The following is a 27,418-nucleotide window of genomic DNA, read 5'->3' on the forward strand; positions in this document are numbered from 1 at the left end:
TTTGTATTACAATAAGAAAGTAATACAAACTAATTCACTGAAATATTTGATTGTATGTCGGTTTATTTTTCAGGTCCCTGTTATAAGGTAATCACACAATCAATCTTTTCATTTTAAAAAGCAGGCATAATAAATTAATCACAAGGACGTAGCCAGCGAGGGTGTCCAAGGGTTCCAGCCCCCCCCCCATTTTCAATTGTTTCAATTACTTTTATAAACTATGATTATTATTTAAATAAATCAGTATTACTACATTTACTGCATAAAAATTGGTCTCGATAAAGAAACGGGCCAAGAACTTTTTAAGGAACAAAATAGGGCCTTACTCTCTGTCCACTACGGGGAAATATCAATTGTCTGGACCCTCCTCCCAAAGATTTTCGTGGTTATAAAACAGTAACTTAGAGAATTTTAAATGCGTAAAATATAAATAACTATACAAGTCTGCTTCACCGACAAATATTCTTGGTTTGAAATTTCACGGATATTCAGCTATGGTAATTGTATTTATAGCAGGTCCACGATTTAGATAGAAAGGGGAAACTGGCCCCAGAAGAAGTGTTGAACTGGAAATTCTCCGCACAAAACATCTGTGACCATTTAACTTCTGCAGAAGTAAGAGTTAACACCTTAGTTTAAGACTTTATCGGTTACAGCCCGTTGATGTAGTTACAGCCAGGCAGTAACTCAATAATACGTTTACCTTTCTTGTTTCTTTCTTTTAATTTCCTGTTCTTGGTGGTTACACAGTTAGCAACTGGTCTAAAATTAAACCAATATATTTGCCACGTCATTTAAACTAGATAAACAGGAATTTAGATAATTTATTATCAATTGTTTTGAATTTTGTAAGAGCTGCGTAACGAATTCTAAACTATCAGTTGAAAATCTAAAACATTCATTCAATCTCCAGTTTTAAAGTTACCAAAACAAAATTGAATATAAAATGCAACAAAAGAAGCAATTTTAAACTCACCTACTATACCAACTCGAATTAACAAAAACTCACAACATCTTTTGGTCATTATCAATCTACTGAATTCTGAAGTCTTATACATTTATATAAGATAGCATCCATTAGATATTTTGAATTCATAAAAAATTCAATCCAATTTTTTAAGTTCACTAACTAAAAGTTCACTGCTACTATCTTTGTTTTTCTAAAGAAAACTCCCATGCAGCCTACTGTTTTAATAATGTATTTAAAAATATCATCGTAATCCAAGGCCTATAAAGATAAAAATAAAAATGGAATGAGTATCATAGACTCCTTGCACCTCAATAGTTTAATTCAATCAGGAAAATGAAGAGAATTTTACAAAACAAGATTGAACATTTTTATGAACTCAAAATATCTCCTAGATGGTATCTTATATAAACTACATAACAACTTTAGAATTCGTTAGATTCAGATTTATACTTACTCCACCGACCGAAGCATTTGAAACATTTAGTTGTACAATGTTTCTTGACTTTTTTAGATCCACCGGTACCAAAATGAATCACTGTATACTTTTGTAATAATAGGCTAAAATATGTTTACCAATGCAAGGCTATGCATTTGTTACCAAATGGGATCAAACGGACAAACACACAAACAAGCTGAGTCCTATTGTTTTGCTTCCTCCAGGAGCTTTGCTATGTTGAAGTGGGCAGTTTTTCTATTTGTACTATAACGCCGACCTTTCTTTTGTACCTAAAGCATCTTTAACTACAGTATTACACGATTAAAACCGAGAGTACTAATGTCAGCATGCCCAATCATTCATTTTATATACATTTTGTGAAAGTATAAAAAATATCTATTATATAAAAATGAAACTGTTCGTGTGTAACAGCATCACTCACAAACGGCTGGACGGATTCGCCTAATTTTTTTTTTTAATTTGTTCGTCTTAATCTGTAGAAGGTTATAGGATACTTTTTATCCCTTTCCCGATTCAGGATTCCGCCCCACTGGTTACAGAAATACCCGTAAGAAATGCATTGCAGCAAACATATGTTATTAAGTGAAAGTCTTTTCAAATTTTTAATCAGCTGTTCTTTGTAAACATATATAATGCGACAAAAAATATATTTATATATAATTTAATTACTACACTTATAGTTTTAAAGCATAGAGTAAGCTTAAGAGAAACGACAAATTTTTGTTTAAACTGTTTCTGCAATCACTGTTAAACATAGACTTTACTATCCAGATAATACAATTCAAATTTGACGTAAAAATTCACCTTTAACTGCAATATTTATTTAATATAAACCATGCTCATGCTTGATCAGAAGAGCAATGCAGATATCATAATTACTATCTTACGTTGGCTACAAATATAAAGAATGTTATAAAATCAACCTTAGTTGTTTTTTTTTGAAAGAAGTATAAGGAATGTGGTACATACCTTCATAGTGCGCCCAAGAAGCTCACGAAGGAACGACTATCAATTATCTCAGCAATGTTTAGAATGTGATAGAAAATGAATAAGTGAATATAGTGTACTGTTTTCAACGGGAAATTGCGTGCGAAGCCGCGGGAAACTTATTGAAATGCGCAGCGAAGCGCGCCGGGTCCGCTAGTATGTTAGAAAATACTACTTTTATAATATTCTGTAATATACTACAATGCATTTAACAGGTTGCCGAAAGCCACGTGTTCATTTTAAGGAACTTTTATGCCAGGGCTGCCAGGATACCCGCCCACTATCTAGTATTTTGTAATCAAACAGTTCGTTGACAAAAATATATCCTACAGTTTGGCTTCATTCGTTTTGATTTTGAATGGAATATCGAAGCTTTAAACAAAAACGAGTCTGTACAACTTATCAACATTATTACACTTATCAACATTGATTGCCAGAACATGCAGTATAGAATTGAATCACAGTATAGCTTTTAAATCCATAGAGTGGGTGAGGTTCCTTATAGCTTTAAACACAGCTTGACTATGAAATAAAAATTGTTCAAATATGTTACTAGAAATAGTTTTGAAAGGTGATTATGATAATATAGATAGCTTACCTTAAAATTGGTTTATGCCCCAGACCGGTTACGTTGTTGAAACATCATCGTCAGTCAGGTAGCAGAAAGATCTAGAACATATAAATTTATTTCTCTTAAGATTCTTTAACGATTCAATATAGAGATTTAATAAAGCGTACACATAAAAGAACATACATACATAATCTGTTTACACATTGTCTAGTAAAGGTTAAGTTAATTTTTCATATTATCAATCCAAAGGCAAATAAATATGAGTTATAAATATTTCTATTGTGTTTTAAGTATATTTTATATATTTATGGTAATTTAATTTTTTTACTCTCGCTAGGAGAGAACTATGTAATTTCTACTAGTGACACCCGTGTAAACATATAACTTGATAATATTAACAGTTACACTATACTTGTTCATCGCACAAGCACTGATTGCGAAAGTATTCAAAATCTACAATGCTATTCATCTATTTTATACTCTTGTTTTATTTCTTCACGCAATACTATTGTATGAAGTGGGCCTATATCATGTGGTTCAAACTGCAAGTCAAGCCTGAAGAATTTTAATTTAATATAATATTTCACTTTTGCCCATGTATGCAAAGATATTTTAATTTCCATAACGATAATACTATTGGAGCTTTGTAGTTGTCTCCTTATTACAAGGCATGAACGTTTTACAGTTAGTGATATGTTTCCCTCATATCTTCACAAATTCGAAAGGGTATTTAGAAGGCAAAAGAAAGCCATCCGAATCAATTAAAAATTGAATTTCATATATTCTTGTAAGGACGCCTTCAGGGAGCTTAGATCGCTGACTTTGCCCTGCCTGTTTATCCTTGAGGTGGCCCTGTACTTCCGATTCAAGTGTAACTTGGTCCAAGGCAGGAACGTTCACCAATACAGTACTAGAGGCTAGGACGAGTTCCGCGTACAGCAACACAGAACGCAACATTTGAACGTTTGACGCCCGAGGCTGGTGTCAAGCTGATCAATAGACTCCTTCAGGAAATAAAACAATTGAATGACCCTAAATAATTCAAAGCTCGACTAATATCAATTCGGCTGGGATGCAATTAAATACAAATATGATCAGTCATCTGGTTTTGATATAAAATGTATAAAGTACAGGTATGTATAAGTATATATTTTAGTGAATGAAATAAAGTGTGTATGCGTGAGAGTGAATGGCAGTTATTTATAAAATTTTTATGCGATGACTTTTATATAGAAAAAACACAAAATACTACTGTTTGTGTGCAGCTGTGAAAATTGTTACCACAACAAAGATTTATTATTATTACTAGCTGTTTCCCGCGGCTTAGCACGCTTTTCGTAAGCTTTGCCCGTGTATGAGCACTTATGGTTTAAGTGAAATATATTTCCAACGCCGATTTAGTGTTTGCGCTGTTGGCACGATCAAAAAAATCTGTGTATGTTTATAGCCATCGTAAATGTGCATATATTTTATTATAAAGTGGCTTAACACTTAAGCTAAGTTCAGCCAGAAATTTATCTTAAAGAAAAATATACATCATAACTTAGCGCCTTCAAATAGTGTTTGGCTTTGTAATATACGTAACTGTCTCGTAATTGCAGTAATTAATGTGCAGGCGCATTGATAACTGTTATATATTGCAGCGCCGCCTGGTGTTGAGTTAAATCGAGCATAATAGCAAATATACCTCTCCGTGGAAACATATACAGCATATATATATATATATACATATACTGTATACATTATATATACAGAAATCTTCATAATGATCGGTCAAATAGTTTAAGATTCTATAAAGGACATACAAACAAACATTCATATATTATTACATGGCATGTAACATTCACAGGAAGTATTACGTTTCTTTAAATATTCATATAAATACTATTCACGTCATATTTGTAAACTTATATGTTAACTGTCTGTAAAAGAACTATAATATGTAACCCAGAAGTATGTTAAGCGTTTTTGTAACTAATTGTCTAGAAGAAAAAGCGGCAGGAGTAAAGTCGGCGACTGTAATATGTCACCGTTATTTTGTCACTGGTGCAGATTGTCGCCGTTAATCAGCTTACCACAACAAAGTACAACAACAATAATACTCACATCTCTCCCTTGATTACACTTCTCAGTTCCTGGACACAGTAATTTGTCTGAACCACGTTTTGCGTACTTTATACATTGCAGTTCCAGAACTAGTAACACCTTCATTTGTATCGCCAGTGGAGTTAAACTGCACTGATAATACACATTGGACAAACAGTAATCTCAAGTTTGTTGAAACTTTTAATAAACATATTTTGTTACATGTGCTACCTCGTGTCGTCGCAACCGGAAGAGGGCAACTTCCAGAGAATAATAATTAACCGTGGATCCGCCACTATATTCCCCCTATCCAAAACTAACCAGCTTTGATGACGAAAGATAAACTAATAATTTATATATGGTTCCGAAAAGTTCCCTAACAATTATACTTATCCTAGACCACGTACATTCACTTCTACCCGGTCCACTCTACCCGATCGCTGCACAACGACTCCGCAACAACCTCCGCTCTCTGCTTGCTAACCTAGCAAGAATCATCCTTCCAGAACCTGTCCAGAAGAATTTCGGAAAGTAGGAGGCTCCTATTGTTTAAGCTATGACCTAGGGGTCGGCGCAGCTGGCTATCGTGTTCGCGGCTACTTAAAGGTTACGCGCGCCAATTTCAAATCTATAGAGGCACTCGCCGCACATGGATGACTCAAAATATATTAATAAATCTATACTGTTTATCCTGTCTCGTAATATATTTTGGCCAGTTCGCATTATGTTGTAACACTTTATCGGATTAATTCCGTCCGATCGATCTTGCCTTGAATTTCCAGATAGTTACAGTTATCTGGAATCAGTCACAGAGGTCAAATTCGTTTCAGATATATTTGTAGCAACACACGCACTGCTATACACAGGGGTCACAGCCGTTCAGCTCACCCTGCGCCTTATCGTGTGTGCTAAGGTAGTCCAGAAGTTGAAAAAAAAACAAAAAAGATTAACTAAACATTTTATCACAAGAAATATGTAATATTGAACTGTTTTCAAGATATTAAGTACACATAACTCCCATATAGTAAATTAGTAATACTTCAGTTGTCACAAAATCTACCTACATCTTTCGACTCAGCATGGACTGTTACAATTTAAAACGAGGCTGTAACCCAAGATTTCACAATCAATAATCTATTAAGACATGTTCTGCACACAAGTAGTCACATAATATGATTCACTTTTGTATGAAAAGTCATGCAACGGAATAATAGCCATTAGTTAAGAGCTAGGTTTATCAGATAGTTTATTTGAGGAAGACTTAGATTGTAAATACAAATTCTGATCGTACATTGGTACATAACATTTTAAAAATAACAAGTTATTACTAGGTTTATTACATTTTATTATGTCTTAATTTATGGTTGTACCATTCAATTAAACGTCTTCAAAAATGTATCCGTAGTTCTAAATGGTTATAGCTCACAATTTAAGTTGCATGACCTGTAAAACATTCAGTGTGTAGCATTTGCCTAAATTACTATTTATGTTTAAGTCGAGTATTTAAAATGGGAACTTTAAAAAAAACCCCTGTATGTTATACTGAAATTGTACATTAAATTTAAATTTCGTATTTTTAGATTAACAGATTAACGTAATTACATTTTAAGTATGTGGTAACATACTTTCCTTTAATCGTAGTTTCAATTTACACCCATATAAACACACCATGTATACTAAAAACTACTTGTATTAGAATGATTAATACATTACATTTTGTTTCAAATATTGATCTACTCAGACATGCTATAAGACATGCTGGGATAATGAAAGGAATTACTTTCAATCCAAAGAAGGAAAGTTTCTTTCCATTCCCTTGAAATATGGTCTTTCCATTGAAGTCAGTTTGAATGCCGAAAATGTACCGTTGAATTGATACACGGAGCAGATGTCACACATGGGATGTATTGGAGAACGACAATAGATTATAAAGTGGCAGACGATATGTGGTGGCAGTCTGAGCGCTACTACCCTGCCTGCAAACATTCGTCACACTACAAAACTCCTCCAGAAATGATTTTAGTCGGAATAAAAAGTATGCTGTTCTTTCATAATTAGTGTAATTGCAGTCATCACAGACAAATTTACTGTCAAATTGTTTATTTAGAGGTAAATACAGATTTTTAAACACAACTTAGTTACGAATGTTAAGTTCAGCTATATTATCTTAGTTTTTTTTTTCTACGCGTTTTAGTCAAACTCTACTATGGCACCAGAATACCTTATACAAAAAAAACTGCAATGGTCATAGATAAAGCCTTTTCGACCTGGATAGGGTTATCAGATCTGTATATGTGTATATTTTTGATCGGGATATCTACGCAAAAAGAACTTTTAAAATGACATAAAGCAATATTATTCATTACATCATGGATGTGTTAGCTGAAAAGCTAAGTCCTTTGACTTTAGTATTCCTCCACGCTGGCCTTAAACATTATAATGTTTGCTGAAATCGTTTATCATTAAATATGGGAGAGAAAATTTCCGGATTTCACAGTATACCCGTAAATAAAAATTGTTTCACTCCCCGATTTGAAGACTCCAAAACTGTTCTTTAAACTTACATCTAAAACTGATCAGATGATTAAAAGATTTTCCGGTGGTTATCGCCTATCTCAGGAGTTTTTATACTGCCATTTAGAAAGAATATGCCCACAATGTCCTGTGTGTGTCAGTAGGAAATTGCGAGCGAAGCTGACGGTTACTGCCACTGACATTATGAATTAATAAGAATTTATTTATGCTTATTTTGAGTATTTGTATTAGCTAAGCGTTAGCGAAGACTGGGAACTGCGTATAAAGCTACATTTCTATATGGGGAACACTTATTTCAATAATTGTAGTTGTCACCTAATGTGATTTGGCTGATCGTTAGCGAATATTTCTACAATGCCTTATAGGTATAACCATGATGTAAATAACAAAATAGCAGAATAAATATATTTTAAAACAAACTTAGTAAATTCATAATATATTTTAATATGTAGTATATTAATACTTGTAGCCTAATTATCCCAAAACATTAGGTTATGGCGACTTGGAGCGGAAAGTATTATTATTTAAATCCTGATATGAAACGCAAATTAATTTATAAAAATATGAATATATCATGTAGAAGGATTTATTACAAATATTTCATCTGTAAATAAGAAACTTTGAATAAAGACAGTTTTTACATAGACAAGAATAATATTTATGATGTTTCATGTCCAACTATAAAATTTGGCTGAGCGTCTTTGAAGTTATTACTCTTTAGACTGACACAATTTATCTTGCATTAGCCAGAGGAAGTAACCATTTCTTTCCTGAATAATCTGCCATTCTATGTGTCAATAATAAAAGGAGCTGGAGACATTTTCATATAAACTCAATAAAGCCAATGCGGCACGTGGTGACATACATATATCTTGTACTGTAAGAAATATAAGAAATATGTTTCACTTTGTTTACGTTCCCAAATACTTGAGCTAGGTTTTTAAAAAGCCTGATTAGTGCTTGGAAGCATTTAATGTTTTTACTATCAAAGTTTGTCTACCATTTATTCGCTTTAAAAAGGGTGAAATAATAATTAAGAGTAACTATAGTAAACTCTTTAGTAATTTTATTTTTAGACGGTAAGTCTCTTTGGAATATATAGATTTAATTTTTGTTTTGTTTTCAAATTCGAAACTTTTCATTTTAATACTAAAACGTCAAGTCTATAAATACAAAAGAGAATACAGTCATTTTCAAATTTTTAATGTATATGTATTTTTACGGAGAAGGTTTATATGCTATGCTCATTGACGTATAACTCACCACCAGACGGCGCTGGTGAAAGATAAAAGTGTTAAAAGCGCCTGCATATTATAATTGCAATTACGAGACAGTTGTTAAATTGCCGAAAAATATTTGAAGACGCTAAGATATAATGTATATATCTTTAAGATGAATTTCTGGTTGAACTTAAATTGCCAAACAATATTTTAACGCGCTAAGTTATAATGTATATAATCTTTAAGATAAATTTTTGGTTGAGCTTAAATCTTGAGAGTTACACCACTTTATATTAAAGTTACAATAGCTATAAACATACACTTTTGACATATTTTCTTGATCGTGGCATGAAGGCAAATTCTACAGCAATGTTAGAAATATAATTTGTTTGAATACAATAATTACTACACGTACTTATAAATAATTCTTATACCTGATGTCCATACTATGGTAAATAATTAGCTTTTGAATACTTGAAAGCTCATGAAAAGCGAAACCCTTGAAAATGTATAAACATGGTAAAGGTTTGATCCTGTCAGCGTAAAGCTCGGTCTCACCACATCTCATACTGAATAGAGTTATTTACATGTAAATGTGACCGTAAACACTTTACGTTTACAGGTCCTGGCTCCCGGGTAGAGAAGTAATTTGTAAGCGAGTTGTAGTTTAACTCTTAAGATTACTTTGATTTAAACATATGTAACTAGATAAATGACATTTCTCTTTTGTTTCAAATACAATACTAACTTGTATCATAATTTAAGAAAAACACTTTCCATTGAATTATTATTATTGAAATTAATACAAAGTATATTCTAACTATATCTAACTCATCAATATTTAATATCAACTACTAAAATTGTGTCGGTGTCATGTTGAATGATGAAAAAATATTCTGGATCAAAGTTTTAATTTTTTGCCTATTAAGAGTAATCTGTTTAGTAAAAACTCAAATAAATCAGCTTTTCTTTAAATTATTGTTGTTTATAGCCTCTAAACTATGCTTTTTAATAAGAAAATATTAATATAACTATAAAGTTAAAGAGCGTTAAATATTTCCCCTTTACACAAGTTAAATATAATTATGCTTTGATAATTACACGTACAGTACTTAAAATACAAGGTAGACTTTTGAAATATTCTCAAAATGCAGGAAAGTACATAATTCTGATGAACATTTTTATTTGTCAGAGTTTCCATAAGAACGGTAAGAGGTTCGTTGAAATTTCAATGCAATTTTATAATGAGAAGATATTTTTTCCTACGCTTCCTTCTTTTTGTGACTCATAAACGGGAGATAAATCCCCATTATTCTCGCATGAGTCGCATCTGGTTTTTGAACGCGATACGCTCGAGTGATATCGCTAGAATTTATAAATTCTAAGTTTGTATTAAATTGTAAAGAAATTCTAAAATTGTTCATTAAATCAAACTTCGATCTAAAATGAATCAAACAATTATGATATATTACAGTGATTATGACTTATCTGAGGATTGCCTGAAATGCAGTTTTAATTTTTTTTTAAAGCTTTTATTTTCGCGTTTCTCAAAACTAAATTGCTTGCGACGCCACGGGTAACTGCTAGTAGTAACTAAACTTAACTATAAGTATCAATAATAACATAGTAAACTAAACGTCGATAATTCGTCATACTTAACAAAACATGAATACGCCTTGGTGAATATTATGTTAGGTACTTTACCATCATAAAGTCTCATAACACATGTAAATCCCCCATATGAGGATGTACCACCTTACTACCAAATAACAGAAACACGATGTTAACTACGTACTAGGGGTTCAAATGCTACGTAAATCCACATCACATTCACACACGGCTATAGCTGCTGTGTTGTATCAATGCATGCATCATTACACCTGCAGGTGCTCACATTTAATCACCTGTCGGTACCATACATGTATGACTACCCCTCTCACTGAACTGCTTTGTAATTACAAACATCATTAGACTTTGAATGAACAAAACTTAACAATGTATAAAATCTATAGTAAGCATTTCAACCATTCTATTCATTTTATTAACGATACAATATATTGAAAAGAAATTTGATGAATATTTCTAGGTCTGTGTGGTGCAGTTGTAAGAGTTATACAGACTGAAATATCATTGATGTCAGGTTTATAAAGATGGTACAATCTTCTTGATGTTGGTAGATGACAAAGGTACAGACATACCAATGAATATGAGCTTCCATAATGAGCCGTGAACTTACCAAGGTCTGAAGTCTTATACAAGCTGGTCTAATCATACCAGGAGCATCCAGAGATTTGAAAAAGGCCGAGAGCACGGAGATTTGAGAAACAGAGAACTCGATAGATCTGGAGATATATTCTCAGAGCCGAGAACACTCGTAGAAGGTGCTTCTAGAATCTTTTATAAGCTAGTTTACGTCATGTCAGAATTATAAAGAGCTTGAAAGCCACATGTGGCCGAGAGCTAAGATATCTGAGAGGCTATAAGTAAGCTTTCTCTCCCATTTTTCAGGTCAGGAACTTTCCTTTCTCAGTAAACTCTCTCTGAAATGTATTTTCAATAGATAGTACAATTCTTTACTCATCTGTCAGTGACAGAAAAGTCCTAGGGACCAAAAGGTTTAAGAACGAGGAGCGCATCTTATTTCGGAGTCCGTCTCCAGTGCCTGGAGCATGTCGAGGCTTGGAACGACCATTTACCATCAGAAACATACAATAATAGATACAAAAGATTTCTACTACATATGTGGAATAATAGATAACCCCAGTTAACAGTAATTAGTGTAGACACGACACTCAAGATTTATTCCATCCTGTGGCTGCGATGTTAAAAACTGCAAAGCCTATGTATGGAGACTTCCAGCCCCTGGAAACCCCAGGCCTCTGGAAGTATTCGGCATCCTACGATTCCTACCCTCTGGAAGTCTTCTGAATAACCGTCTTTTGATAACTGGGCGATTGATTTTACTTTGTGAATTCTTGTAATTATGTACGTCGAATATTCCTTGTATTTTATACAAAGACGCTTTGAGGAGACATATTGTTAAAGGCGAAGACAAAAATATATAGTTTTGCAAGGCAAAGCTCCCGAAGGTGAGCTCGTAAAAGTTAACTTTAAGTTTGGTGCTACAACTAAAATATTTATGATAAGCTAATCTAAACCTACTTATATCACGTAATAAATAGTGTTAGATAGGAATAGAGTGGCCACCGGATAATACCAAAGTACCTTTCATTTTTAAAACTTGTCCTCTAACCATACAAAAAACCCTCTCTACAAAACAATAGCCAATCCGCAATGGTACTTGTTAAAAAGTCATAGCTAGTTAGGGTCCAACTATAGCAGTACATGTTTGTTTATATATTCATCAAAATAAAGTTTAGAGTGTTAAAATGTGTTCTTATGTGGTGTTTTGGTTTGTTTTAACTTTGCAACTAAGTCCATTTTATTTCCGCCTTTAATTTTAGTTTTCTTTCTCCTAGCTGTAAGCTGCACAAAAAAAAAACATTTACTACTTTCTTTAAATAAAACAATTCTTTATCTATTGTTTACACATGTGTATTCGTAATGATAATGATTCTAATTATTATAGTTCATTCATAAATAGGTTAGTTTCTGAATGTGTACTTTTTTAAATAGTAATGAAACAAATAACATGATAATATTTTATCACCATTAATATTAATTTTATAAAAATAAAAACACATTATATCATACAATACCACGTTATAGTATAGATGCATCGTCGTTAAAATAATTGGGATAGTACTCGTACATAGAAAACTACAAACGTAGCACGGTACAGTAGCTCTTCACTGTACGTATGTGTGACATGTATCGCCCATTTGACATTTGGAGGACTCTCCAGCTTCATTTGGCAGAGCTCTGTCCTTTCAATTTATCATTCACCACTCCTGGCCATTGAGACCGAGAGAAAAGCGGGGAAATCTACGGCACTCGAGTATACTGCACACAGGTTTTTCAATTTTCCATTTCCTATCCCCCTGATAGGTCTTTTTGTTGCTGAGAACTGCCAATATTACAAATACTTGTATCCACATAGTGTGGAGGAAAAACACATTCTGTAAATATATATTTATTTATAAACTATTAGCAGTTACCAGCGGTTTCGCAAATAACTGGGATTTGAACGTGTAGGGCCACTTGTGGGTCAAGTGAATTATATACCTAACGCGAATGATGAGTTTGCCTTGTTACCAAAACCAACAACATATGTCAAAAAGTGTATATTTATAGCGATTTTAATTTACTACGGTCTTAGTATTCTCCGTAGTATAGGTTATCTTGCTTTATTTTCCCGGATATATATATATACATACACAAGTTTTAGAGCCCAACTTATACTAAAAGACTACTAAGATAGGTTTTGTAACAGTCTTTAAATTTATAGTTAATATTATATAGTAATTTTGTGCTTGATATCTGCATTACAGTACTGGCTAAAAAATGCATTACCTACATATTCTCTTATTCTTGGTCAGCACTAGTTGCAAAAGGGTTTAAATAAGACGTATTACTCTCAAGATTAAAAAATTTAAAATGTCATAAAATGTATCTTTCTATGTATACAACTGTTTCTAATCTAGAAAATATAAATTTCACAAATGTAATATTATGTAAAGAACGGCACAAGTACTTAATTTGTTTAACTTAAATTCAAATTAACATTGTTAAGGTTTCCACTCTTAAATAAATATTAAAGTTTTCTAAAGTTTGTTTAACTATCCTTTAGATCTCAAATAAAATAGTATTAAATCTGATAATCAACAACTATGAAGCACACTTTCTCGTAGGCTACCTACCTTATAAATGAGATAGTACAGATGAGGAGCGTTATCTCGATCTGAAACTATACATTCCAAGGTATAATGTAACAAAGAGTAAATACCTTTCCGAGATAACAAAAGACCATAGACTTTTCCCATGAACACCTGCATTCTTATCAGCAGGGTACACAATTAAACCGATATACTAATTTACATTTATTAGACACAAGGCTTCTAATGCAATTTTGTTTAAAAAAAAAAACTTGGACACTGGAGCATATTCTTCATACATGGTATTTAAATCAACCCTGAGATTATCCGCTGAGACAACACTGAAATATATTTCAACCTCTTGATCCATTTTGGGTTTAAGGATGGGGCCTAAAATTGGAAAGTGAAACTTTACTATGTACCTCTGAAATTTCTCTAGATATTTTCTCTAGAACTTTATCTAGATATATTTCATTCAATACATTTTACAATATTATATTGAATAGCTCCAACGATTTCAGGAACAATGTAACTACTTTAGGCCAGCTTGGATAAACCCTGTCTTTAAGGGAAACTGAAGACAAAGTCCTAAGATTTACACTGATAAAATTCATGATATAATACATTATGGAATTTTACTGCACTTGATTATAACCCCAATAAAAAAAGCCCAGACAAAGAAAAGCTTCTGTACGTTACTTGACATTCGTAAAGTGTAACAGGCACTGGCAGTTGATTGGCAACTAAAATTTACTACCACCTTATTAAATTTGTACAGCCCATTATACTTATTATTGTTGACTTTTATAAAAAATATTGTATGCTTACCAAGCAAAGTCCATAAATATAATATATATATTGGAATATTAAGTTTTTAAAACCAGTGCGGCGTAGCCGGCAGGGATTTTATAAATAGCAATAGACCTATGTTAACCAAAGACCCTGAGAATGTCTACTTAAGATTTCAGTACAATCGGTATAGTAGTTTTACGTGATTTAGTACCACACACAGATTGGCACGATTATATTTTCAAATGATTAAATATACATTGCTCCATACTATTCTATACAATATTTAAACAGTTATTGGGGATATCCAATCACGTGAACTAATAATTTTAATTACTGAATTGAAGTTTAGATGCTAAATATAAATATTATCAAATAAACAAACAATAAGGAACAGTCAAATTTATTAGGCCCCCATACATTTATAAAAAATATAGTACTTTTGATTAATGACTGCTTTCAGTTATATATCCTTTTAAGGCATAGAACCGGAACTAATCTTTACAAATACCTTGAAATGTTAAATACTCAAGTGTTACTTAGATGACACCCTTATTTAAGAAGAGATGAGTCTGAAAAGTCTACAAAAGTTAATTTTACCTTCTTGACACCTAGAGTTTTTAATTAAAGTAATAATCATTGCTTTGCCAGTGAAACACTGGAAGGAGTTTCATTTCACCTCGTAGATTAAACGCTTCTGGGACGTGATTTAATGAACGAATAAGTTAAGATGAAACAAAACTGTGCAATAATATGGCGCACTCGATTTTTTTTATTTAACTAATGCTTTTTGAATAGAATGCATATTGAAGAGAGCTTATTAGCATTTAATTGTATCAATACATAATATAAATAAGTCGCTTTTTGTCTTGATCTGTTTTTGCATCGATATTTTTCAACAAACTACTTATAACGGATTTTGATACGGATTCCACTGTTAGCCTCTTTTAGGCAGGTACATGATACTATAATATTTGTATGAAAATATAATAAATATATAAAATATTATTTTTGAGCACTTTCATTGTTAATACTGATTAAGGCTTACGACTCTGAGGATCTAACAAAATAATGTATTACGGAGTTTTAAATTTCAAAAAGGCCTACAAAAATTCCGCGGTGATATATAACTATCTCTAAAGAATAACACACATTTTTCTCTTTTAAATTTTAGAATTTTTATTAGTATTTCCGAAGCTATTTTCTTGATCGGAGTAAAAACATAAACTCAACTGTGAAACTATAAATAGATTAGACTCTTTTGGAGCGCAATAACTTTTCGGTTGTATGAAAGTTTACAATTTTGTTTCTTTATCGGAACAAAAAAAATAAACGATCATTATGACAGTTGAAAAATCTTAGAAATAAAGTAAATGAAGAAATTGCAGAAGCCAAAAATGGACGCTTTTTAATCGACGGTGGGTTTTGTTTGTATGTATTTTCTTGATCGAAGCACAATTCAAACTCAACTATAACACTTGAAATGCGTTAGATAGAAAATGCATCTAAACGGACGGAAATTCATAGAAAATTAATGTATAAAGACGGTAGTTCATTGAACAAAGCCTAAAATAGAACCAGTTAAAATTATACTTACTTTTTCAATCTCTTAACCATGAATACTGAAGTAAGAGGAACCTGATTTGTCTACTTATATTGAAACAATTGTAGGGCTACATCATATTACATCATGAATGAATCGTGGCGCTTTTCAAACGTGTAGGGTGATCCGATATATCGGACCGTGACGCTAAAAGGGTTAATACAGATGTAGATGAAGTAGGGGTGGAACTCCTCATCAGAATAAAACCCTCCAGGTGACATCTTCAACACTTATCGAGTGTACAGAGACGCATAAATTGGTTTTCGCATCATCACCTGACGGGAGAGGCTGAGCGTTTAGCGGGAGCCAGTTATATAAACTTCAGTTCCCTTAACTAAATACTCATTACCTTCCCATCTCTTGCTCTCCTATATTTATTTTCTTATACCCATGTTAGAGCGTTGCCTACCTCTACTCAAAGAAAGCTAAAAAACGTTCAATTTCATAACGTATACTTTCGTTTATAACGTATTTCCTCTTTTTTGTAAACAACCCGCAACTCTACAACACACACACTCTTTGTTACACACTCTTGGTTATTTTAAAATCAAAACAGTTTTCCAAATTGTTTGATAGCTTACATCCAAACGATAATTGCAAAATATAGCCCTTCCTAATCAAGTGGATAAGTATGATGAAACACTCGTTTTAAATCGGTTCATTCTTAGCTCCGCGAGGTTACATGTAAAACTGCTATATAATTATACTCATTATATTTAGAAATTGATTTATTCTACGATTTTCTTATTCCATCATGTACCCATAAACCAATGTTAAAATTTTTCCTATGGTTCAGCTGAATTTCATGGACAAATTTGCACCATCATCAAACTCGTGGAAATTAGCTTTGTGCGGACAGACAGACAGACAGACACAAATTAAATCTTTCCGGCCATCGAGTCATAATTCTTAGCCTATAACTGTGCGTTGATATACACAATACTTTATAGGAAATAATAATGTTTTTCTACTTATATTACATAATCAGCAACTCAACTTGACAATTTAACAATTCAGCTATACATAAATATTAGCGAGATAAAATCAGTAAAGTGAGAGCTTAAGATGCCAGAAAAAGACCAATCATACATGGACACAACATTCACCTCTAAAGGTCTGTAAATGATGGGGGGATTGTTTGTGTTAGAAAAACCTCTCTGCTCCATGTCTACAAAGAGACAGCTGACCGCACAACTTGACATAACTTTGATGTGTTGACGGTTCCACTGAAATTCCTCACGGATATAAAAGTGTCTGCCTTGTTTGGTGTTTTGATGCATCCCACCAGGAGCTGTAAACATGCACTAATTATCGTGAAATAACAATGTTACACACAAAATTCAACTACTCTATAACTGTACCCTTAAAGTTGTACTTCATCTCAAGTTTAATATCTCAGAGTCTGACAGAATATTGTATCTCGAATAGCATAAACCAAAATAAGTAGAGAGATAACACTTAGCCAAAACTTATAAATGGAGAGAGAGAGAGAGAGATGTAGGGGGGAGAGAGAGAAAAAAAGAGAAAGAGAGAGAGAGAGGGAGACAATTTGACAATTTTAATTTTATTTATTTCCCCTGCCCTGATTTAGACCAATGGTCCACTCTTCCACCAGGACAGGCTCTGTAAGAGAGAGAGAGAGAGAGAGAGGAGAGAGAGAGAGGGGGGGGGGTGAGATAGAGAGAGTGTGTGTGGGGAAGTTAAGGAGGGAAAGAGAAAGAGGGATGGAGGAAGGGAGAGTGAGATAGATCGAGAGTTAGAGGGAGGTGAAGAGAGGGAGAGAAGGGGTGTGAGAGAGTGGGGGTAAATTAAGGAGGGAAAGAGAAAGAGGGACGGAGGAAGGAAGAGTGAGATAGATCGAGAGTTAGAAGGAGTGGGAGGGGGTGAGAGTTAGAGGGAGGGGTTTGAAAAGGGGTGAGGGGGAGAGAGAGGGAGGGAGGGAGAGAGAGAATTGTATATGTAGTACACTTATATATATATATTTAATATTAATCCATACACCTTTCGTGTTTGTTACTCCCATGCAGAAAATTTAATCGAACTAACCGATGCATTTTTGTTCTTCCTTATTACTATTTCGTTTTTGGTTAATTATTTGAGTTATATTTGAACTATATATATAAACCCTTGTGCTTCACAGTTATGGCTAGAGTGTACGATATATTTATCAGTCGTTATTACATCTCAGACAAAGTATGGAATATTCCGACATCGTGGCTTTAGTAATAGCTAACCATTAATTTAATATCGATGTACATTTTAATCATTATATACGATTATCAGTTACGAGTATCGATATAAGACTGAAATTTATCGTCGTTCCAATAAAACCTAATTCGAATGAGTACTCTGTGATCAAAATCCAGATCAAATGAGAAGTTTTAAATGAGTAGTCACTGAACTTGTTACTAAACGTAAAATGTACAACGAACATAAATTATTCTAAGGTATTAGAACTACTTAAGTTACACAAGATTGATGTTTCACTTTTCTGTATCTTAGCGATAATAATAATTGATAATTGAGAGCCAATCAAATATGGTTTATATTTTCGAAGAAAGAGGTGTTAGATGAATAAATAAATCCTCTAAATAAATCTTGGACCATATACTTAGTTTTTTATACCAATAGGGCACCTTATTAAGATAAATTTAGAGATACATTTCCTTCATTAAAATTATTACCTCAAAAAAAGGAAAGAATTATTTGTTTGAATTGTTCTAACGTCATCCTGTATATGGTATAATTTGTGCTTTTTGTTCAATGAGATGAATGAGAAATTTGTTGAGGGTTAGAATAAAAGAGTGTATTAATGATTTCATTAATTATTAATGACGATAAAAATATTTTAAGTGGAAAAGACACTCAGTAGAATCCCATGAAATTGGTATACATTACAATAGCAATTTTTCCTATGTAGAAATGAAGCTCCATGCAAAATTGATAGGTCTTCAAGTCTATGCGTAATTTTTTTCAGGCTATCATGTGTCAGGCTGACAGAATTGATTTTTTCCTATTCGCCGAGTGATAAACTTTGCTAACGCTAAGCCAACAAACATACTGTATTTGACTTTGTTCATTAATTGAAAATGCGAATAAAGCCAATATAAAGCCAGTATTTTTACCGACGTAACTCAGCGTGATACAATGTAATTGAACTGTACTGTATTGCATTAGAACCGCTACATGAATATTCTATTAAGGTTCTTTTCATTATTCATCACATTCCATTGTTACTACTATGGCAGTTTAAAGCTTAATAACTGTTTTACTTACATAAGGTGATTTTTAAACATTATTTTGTAATTTAAATTAATTGATTTGTGTTATTAGACTAACGAATAAATTATTCTAAAATATCTATTGGAGCTGGAGGTGCCGAATCATTAGTAAACAGTAATAAGTCAATTTTAACAATTGAGGAAGATTTGCATTCAGTTTATGTTAACGTTTTAAAATATATCTCATATTGAAATTGCTAAAACAGTACAGACAAGTCCTGAATCACGTGCCGCGTAACAATCTTCACCTTGGTCGTATGAAAAAGTCTATTTGCTCCTGATTGCATAACACATTTTATTCTGATATTCAGGCTACGTGTGTTTCAATTTCACACCTTAAAACTTAACATACATTTTTGTCAGCCTGTATAAAAGTGTATTTATCCTGCAATTTTCTCGTTACCATTAAATTATTCATAAGATTTATGTAAAAATGTTTGCTGACGCTTACCAAAATCACGTCATAATCACATGAAGTAAGTTGTACCATCGTCAAACTCCATCTCATCTACAGATACATGTAGGTTTATGCTAAATGTTGGGTCTATAGGTCTGTTTGTTCTCGAGACATCTTGCGTATAGACAGATGGATCTTCTCAAGTTATAGGCTTCGCCATTGCTTAATAAATCAAGTTAATTTTTGGCTTTTTAAAGTTTCTTACTATCAAATCTCTTAACAAAATCCTGCCCTTTATGATGATAATTCAAAGTATAATTTAGAACACGGGGGTACTTAATTTTGTTGCCGACACTGAAGTACCCCAATGCCACCTGGCTTTTACATATTATTTGTACAACATCTATCCAGAATGTACAGCTGAACATTACTAATGAATTGCACTAAGGATTACCAGAATGGCAGATTTCGTTCTGCAATAAGCAATTGATTCCGCTGTAAAATATAATGAAGTGAGCAAAATTCCCTCGAACATCAAAATATTTTACCTACGTGTTTTTACGATTCATCAATGTGCTGTTTTAAACGTTAATTATTTTACGACATGATAAACTGGCAGGATTTATTGATCTGTATATAAGTTTTGATATTGTGAGCACAGAGTCGGCAAACTTGATCTGGTGTACCGCGTCTGCCAATATTTGATAAAGCGCGTAATCTCTGAACCGCAACTGTTGATATTGGATAGTGGATCCTCTCACAGTATTCTGGAGCTGTCAATATTGGCATCTGTTGACACGTAACCGTATCATTCAAATAAGCAAGATCATGTTTTAAAGATACTAAAGAAATATATTAACACATTTTAATTGTAGGACCATTACTTGATAAAGAATAAACTGTTATAACTATTATAGCGACCACAATAAACCTGGCATTATCTGTCTTTATAACCATGCTTTCTGAGCAACTGTTGAATTGTAATTGTAGGACCATGACTTAATAGCGAATAGACTGTTATAACTATTATAGCGACCACAATAAACCTGGCATTATCTGTCTTTATAACCATGCTTTCTGAGCAACTGTTGAATTGTAATTGTAGGACCATGACTTAATAGCGAATAGACTGTTATAACTATTATAGCGACCACAATAAACCTGGCATTATCTGTCTTTATAACCATGCTCCGAGCAACTGTTGAATTGTAATTGTAGGACCATGACTTAATAGCGAATAGACTGTTATAACTATTATAGCGACCACAATAAAACCTGGCATTATCTGTCTTTATAACCATGCTTTCTGAGCAACTGTTGAATTGTAATTGTAGGACCATGACTTAATAGCGAATAGACTGTTATAACTATTATAGCGACCACAATAAACCTGGCATTATCTGTCTTTATAACCATGCTTTCTGAGCAACTGTTGAATTGTAATTGTAGGACCATGACTTAATAGCGAATATACTGTTATAACTATTATAGCGACCACAATAAACCTGGCATTATCTGTCTTTATAACCATGCTCCGAGCAACTGTTGAATTGTAATTGTAGGACCATGACTTAATAGCGAATAGACTGTTATAACTATTATAGCGACCACAATAAACCTGGCATTATCTGTCTTTATAACCATGCTCCGAGCAACTGTTGAATTGTAATTAATTGTAGGACCATGACTTAATAGCGAATAGACTGTTATAACTATTATAGCGACCACAATAAACCTGGCATTATCTGTCTTTATAACCATGCTCCGAGCAACTGTTGAATTGTAATTGTAGGACCATGACTTAATAGCGAATAGACTGTTATAACTATTATAGCGACCACAATAAACCTGGCATTATCTGTCTTTATAACCATGCTCCGAGCAACTGTTGAATTGTAATTGTAGGACCATGACTTAATAGCGAATAGACTGTTATAACTATTATAGCGACCACAATAAACCTGGCATTATCTGTCTTTATAACCATGCTCCGAGCAACTGTTGAATTGTAATTGTAGGACCATGACTTAATAGCGAATAGACTGTTATAACTATTATAGCGACCACAATAAACCTGGCATTATCTGTCTTTATAACCATGCTCCGAGCAACTGTTGAATTGTAATTGTAGGACCATGACTTAATAGCGAATAGACTGTTTATAACTACTATAGCGACCACAGTAAAACCTGGCATTATCTGTCTTTATAACCATGCTTTCTGAGCAACTGTAATTTTAATTGGCTTTTTAATATATACAAAGATTAATAATGTATTTGTAGTAAAATGTAATATTACTTTAGTTTAGTAAAACCGGTAGAATAAATACTTTAAAATATGATAGAGCATTTGGTAGTTTGTTACGACACAACAATTTATTTTGAATATGAACAATAAAACAAAAATAACTTAAATGAATTTGAACGTTGAAACTCTTAAAATATTAAAATATAAATGTGTAATCTTATCACCACATAAAAACCGCATAAAACTAACTGAAACCTAAATATTTGAACAACGGAGAGTAAAATATTGATTTATCAATTTCATTTGTTATTATTTTACATTGATGGCATAATAGAAAGTAATTCTCTTACTGACATTGATTTTTTCTATTAAAGTTCCAGTAATACACCTTCAAATAGCCTTTTGTCATATATAAAGCCTGAAATTATACTTTTAAGTCCTCAGACGAAATGGTATATCATTAATAATAATTAATTTGAGGGTGATTTATACTACCATTGTCATAACTGTTTCATTAATTTTTTAAATGTTGTAACTTATCAAAATAATAAACCGATTCAACGGAGCATTTAAGGCTTAACCGTAATGAAAGAGTTATCGCACAGACGGAGAGACTACCATTTGTATTTTGACCTCAAAATCAATACAGTAAAAACGTATAACATTTAATTATATGACAATGCGACACGTGTATTCTTATTATTGGCAGATATCTTGTGAAGAATTTCATTTACGGACTTGTCTATCATAAGAGTGTAACAATTTCTATTCTGTATCGTTATATATCTGTCTGGCTGCAGATCATCTCAATGCTATTTTACATGCAGCTTTAGAGAAGCCTGTTTTGAAACACTTGTGGCGTACTCCTCTTTTGTGAAATTATGTTTTTGAGATAGAAATCATAATTACATTAAGCTATGGAAAAATATTCCCAGATGAATACTTACCTCCACTAATCTGAATCTTTGCTTGCTTAAGCACCAGCATCATTGCACCTGACCTGAATATAAAGATCATCTTAATATTCCCCGAGTTCAGAGACGGTTTGAAGAAAATTCTTAATCTCAGCATGCTATTATATCTGGGAGCTCTGCAAAATTAGCTTTCCATAGATATTTCAACAGCATCTTTAAACGTACCGTACAAAAAAATTAAAAATAGGGCACTTGATTATGTAATATTTATTAGAATATATCCCTACAACTCATGCTGTCTTAAATCTACAGAGCTTGCGGTCCATCTTCAAACTCCATCCTCGATGATTTTTGAAAAAATGCTTTAATTGTTACAACAGTCGTAAAGCAGGGAAACTCTGGTATTGCTCTTTTCTTCAGATAAACTTTGATAATTAAAAGTAAAGTGGGCATTTTTGACTAATTTTCTTTGAGTCTTGACATATCCATTATTCATTAAACCATGTTTTATACATTTATAAATCCTAAATTGATAATTATTTTCATTCTTTACCTTCTCAGTTCTCTAGTTATAAATATTAACGCTGGTAATGTTTCGGCTTCCACAGTGAGATAAAAAAAGGTCCAAACGATTAACGCCGTGCCCTGTGGTACGCCACATGGAAGCGGTACTACCACTACACAGCAGATGTTGGAGTCACTTGATTTACAGTTGTTATTGTGGTAATGTTGGTAGTGCGGTTCCACCTCATTAACCATGTGTATACTCATTAATTTACTGTATTTGTACCACCACATGTAGTTGGGGGTAAAAATGTGAAAACTGTCATTATCGATGTAGTCCTTTTGTAGCTAGTAAGAGAAACAAATTCCACGTATCTAATATAACAAAAAAGTGTGAAGGTGCAACTTTTTTACTTTGCAACCTTTTATCTTTGAACGTGTTAGTTATGTTTCATATAATGGTAACGTGGTGTGAAAAAACTAGGTATATAAGGAATACAAGAATTGTCCAGCTGTAAAAGCATCCCTAAAGGACATAGGATAAACCAGCTTACAATTAATACTAAGATCATGCGTCGATGTATTTCCTAAATTCTAATGTTCTGGTTCTTGGAAAAATACCCCCTACTACCTCACGGGGATGTCCCATAAGGAGTCGGTGAAACATCTTAAACCTAAACATAGGTCGATAAGCATACCATTTTAAAGGTCTAAAGTATTAGAACATCATGCAGCAAATTAGACCTCAAAATTTTAACTCTAAACAAAATGGCGGAGCTTGAAAGTTTCTTTACTAATGCGCAAGTTCAAAAATGCCTTAAGTTTATTGTAACTATATCAGATAAAGCTACAAAACTTAATACATAATTATTGTGCACAAACACTTACTTTAAGATGTATTCAATGACTTATTCTTCTTCTATAGGAACGGTCCACGATGAGTCAGTAGAAAAATTGTAATGTAGACATAGTTTGATATGCACGTCATTTTAAAGGTTTTGTCTAACAAAGAAGTATCCCGCAAACTGCACTTCGAAAGCTTTATCCGTTACAAAATGGTGGAGATTCAAAAGATTTTAAATTTAAACTTTAAATACAGCAAAAAACTGAGGAATTTGCTTTAACTTGTGTAATTTCATATTAGAAATTCTTAGTGGTTGGTAACAATAGCAACTTAAAATCAACTACCTAGATTGTTATAGGAGGTGTTCAAATCGTTCCCCCTCGTCTTCTTGGAAATATCCAAACGATGATGAAACGCTAACAATGCGTTGTTTATTACATCTACTGGAATACACGCAGCTTCTTCAACAATACGGTGTCGTGCCAATGTTTTCATCAGGTTTGTTCTTCAGGTGCCCAATTGAGACAGTAAGAATACTTCGTCACCTGTATTACACTGTATCATTCGGTCTCTGATATCGAATATGACAAAGTCTCTGATGTCGAAACGATGTAACGAGTTCATTTTGAGCTCTATCGTCGACTTTTTTGGACCTCTGCAGATGAACATGATTCTGTGGCAGCGTCAGATTCCAGACGCTGCATTAAGAGGAAGGTGAACTGAGCTAATTCAAAGTTCACATAAAATGATTCCTCCCCGCCGTAGCTACGTTATGATGGTTTTAATTTAACATTTCATGTGATTTATAGATTAAATGGTATGTTTAATTGTTTTCTATAACACAACATTAACTAATTCTATTTACTGGTCTAATGCCTTAGTGAGGTGTCCAGTTCTTAATTAGAGGTAAGTAACTTAGTTCAGCCCCAGGCTGATGTCAAAGTCTCGAGTTTAAAATCGAATATAAAAATTTAACCAACTTTCAACACTTGGTTATTGAGTTATATAATTATTACGTAATAACCAATTCTTGCAATAGAATGTAAGAATGAAAGTCGTTGATAACTTATTATGTTGACTTAAAAGTTTACGAACTGTTTTAAACTAACTCAGAGAAAACCTTGCTAAATCCATTAAATATCAATGCAGCGGTTTTCTCAGTCCTTTGATGGGGCAAACAATCATTAAAGTTTAATTAATTCAAAGTTTACCCTCAAAGTAAAGCTGCTTTTCTCTGGGCGACAGTATTGAAAGTAATCCCACTTTTCAAATAAAAAGTGGTTAAATATTCGCTCTATATCCAAATATATATACCTTTGCGCTAAATTTCAAATGTATAAAATCTTAATTGGAACTTGTTTTAAAACTTTCTTTTAACTTCTAAATTAAATAATTGTTTCATTGCTAAAACTGTAATGCAACTTTTTAGTATTAAATCTCGTTTCATTAATTGAATTATTGAACAGTTAAAAATTAAAACTCGTCGTTATTAGGCAACATGAGTTATTATGTTAAATTGTAAAATGTCATAAGATTATACTAAGCTTGTGATTAGTGATTTATTTCTTTTTCGATTTGTAGTTTTAGTCATGGTTAACCCATAAAACCAATTTAAAACTGTTTACTACCGCTCAGCCAAATCACATGGAGTTTCATGATTGTGTCTCTAGGTCAGTTTGTTGTATAGATATCATTTGAACATCTGGACAGAAATGACTTTTCCCAACCCCTCGAGTGATAAGCTTCGCTAACGCTCAGCAAATACTGAAATAATTTCAAAATTAAAGATAGCATTTTGTTGTAAAACTGACGGGCATACCCAAATAAAGACATATATTTCATATATTTGTAAGTACTTAAGTTTAGGTACCATATTCCCTTTGTGATATAATCACTGATTCTTTTACTCCTATGGTCGCCCATTCTTACGCACCACAACATTTACAACATGCATGAGGGTGCGCCATCAGAATTTATGTTTGTAGTTTTGTTGCTACAATCACCGACTGGATTACTGAGTGGTGGATTTCAGACTTAGCCTTTATACGAAGCAATCCACTACCTTGAATGAGTTGATAATATCAAATATCCTGGCCAGTGTTGATGGTTCTTTTGATCATCGGTGTTGACTTAAACACCTTCGTCAGTGATTGCAATCCTGTGATAGAATCAAGGACCTCGTCATAAATCCTCTATGTGTTCCATTCGTTCACTTTTAGTTGTCAAATAAATGAAGACAAAAACTTACCCTACTTAGTGTAATTGGCTGAGCATTAGTGGATCCTTTCACTTCAAAGGTTGGAAAATTATCATTTATATTTATTAGTGTCCACCTAAAATTAACGAATCTGTAGATTTAATATGAAAATTAAAGTCTATATGAAACATTAAGATCAATGATGGCGCATGTTAATCCATAGTACTGGGGCTGAGCGTTAGCAAATATTTTTATATTATCTTATAGGACAACAAAAAATAGCAGAATAAATACATTTGTAAACAAGCAGAGTACAATCATATGATATTAGAACATCTGATATCTTAATAATTGTGTCAATGAGAGAGTGATTTTGTATGTATGTTTTGCTTTCATACATTAACTATTACACCGATTCTACTTAAATTATACATGGACTTATACTTAAATTATTGTACCTGGGATGAATATAGGCGTAATATTATTTCTAAATGGTTTCTAAAGTAGCAAAAATCCCATTTTGGTCTCTAAAGTTTTAATATGAATAAAAATTAATTCCATTAAATGTAATGAACTGTGCTGTGTAAACATTGTATTATGAAAGCACGACGATATGTTGATTTAATTTAACCACCATTTCCAATTTGTTTACATTAGTGGAATGAAAGCACAAAAAAGTAACAATACTTCTTATTTGAAAATCGCAGCAACAAGGCAGACCAATTCTAGATTTTACCTAATGACCTAAATCGTGAATTTTTACACGTAAGGTATTGAATTTGGTTTTAATAGACGCCATATTTACAGTAAATGTTGGAAAGATAAAATCAGCCATCATGTCCAGACTGATTGCTGATGTCAACAGGACATCTACTCGACCGATGATGACATTGGCAGTGTCATATCGCAGTTCTTTATTTTGAGAACAATCAAACCAATCTCGTGCCGTAACATTTTGCGTCGTTAATCTTTCGCAGGCCTTGATTGCATCTCTGTTAACAGTTTAATAACAATTATATCGTCCATACTCATCTACCTGACT

The 27,418-nt window shown here is 32.9% G+C and overlaps 1 long non-coding RNA gene across 1 annotated transcript; it reads right to left on the bottom strand.

The window, feature by feature from the left end:
- Window positions 1–20,321: 20,321 nt before the first annotated feature.
- On the bottom strand, window positions 20,322–24,356 carry LOC124370832. The gene is made up of 3 exons (XR_006923216.1): window positions 24,224–24,356; window positions 22,865–23,007; window positions 20,322–20,459 (listed from the first exon to the last, which is right to left on the bottom strand). It is a non-coding gene; the product is annotated as an uncharacterized LOC124370832 (long non-coding RNA).
- Window positions 24,357–27,418: the final 3,062 nt, after the last annotated feature.

This window comes from Homalodisca vitripennis, unplaced genomic scaffold (assembly GCF_021130785.1).
Source record: "Homalodisca vitripennis isolate AUS2020 unplaced genomic scaffold, UT_GWSS_2.1 ScUCBcl_559;HRSCAF=2842, whole genome shotgun sequence".
NCBI classification, from domain to species: Eukaryota; Metazoa; Arthropoda; class Insecta; order Hemiptera; family Cicadellidae; genus Homalodisca; species Homalodisca vitripennis.